General features: G+C 35.4%; 1 non-coding gene across 1 annotated transcript; it reads left to right on the top strand.

Annotated features, from left to right (window-relative positions):
* Positions 1-227: 227 nt before the first annotated feature.
* LOC113456250 lies at positions 228-334 on the top strand. The gene has a single exon (XR_003377099.1). It is a non-coding gene; the product is annotated as a U6 spliceosomal RNA (small nuclear RNA).
* Positions 335-672: the final 338 nt, after the last annotated feature.

Below are 672 nucleotides of genomic sequence, written 5' to 3'. Positions count from 1 at the left end.
TGGTGACACACGCCTTTAATCCCAGCACTCGGAAGGCAGAGGGAGGCGGATCTCTGTGAGTTCGAGACTAGCCTGGTCTACAAGAGCTAGTTCCAGGACAGGCTCCAAAGCCACAGAGAAACCCTGTCTCGAAACAAACAAACAAACAAACAAACAAATAAATGCATATATAAATTCACATACCTAAGTGTAAAATATTGCAATATTTTAACCTTTATAAACAGGCAATGCTCACTTTAGCAGCATATATCCTACAGTGGCAATAATACAGAGAAGATTAGTATGGTCCTTGCACATGAATGACACACACATTCTTGAGGCATTCCATACTTTAACAAAATAGAACAAAAATGAAGCTACAGACCATTATTTTTGGTGAACATACATTCAAAAATGCTCAGTAAGATACAAGCAAATATAATACAGGCATATATCAATAAGATTGTCCATGGATCAAGTTAGCTTTATCCTTGAAATACATGGGTGGTGTAACATATTCAAGCTGATAAATGCAATAAGCCATATAAATTAACATAAAAATATAGTTATCTCAAAAATAGACAAAAAGGACTCTCATAAAACCCAATGTGTCCTTATGGTAAGGATTTTAGAGAACATAGGACTAGAAAGAATTTATTTCAACATAGTCAAATCTATATATGAGGACTGCGC

This window comes from Microtus ochrogaster, chromosome 6 (assembly GCF_000317375.1).
Source record: "Microtus ochrogaster isolate Prairie Vole_2 chromosome 6, MicOch1.0, whole genome shotgun sequence".
Taxonomy (NCBI): domain Eukaryota; kingdom Metazoa; phylum Chordata; class Mammalia; order Rodentia; family Cricetidae; genus Microtus; species Microtus ochrogaster.
The sequence above is the reverse complement of the archived record's forward strand: the minus strand, read 5'-3'. Positions and strand labels throughout refer to the sequence as shown.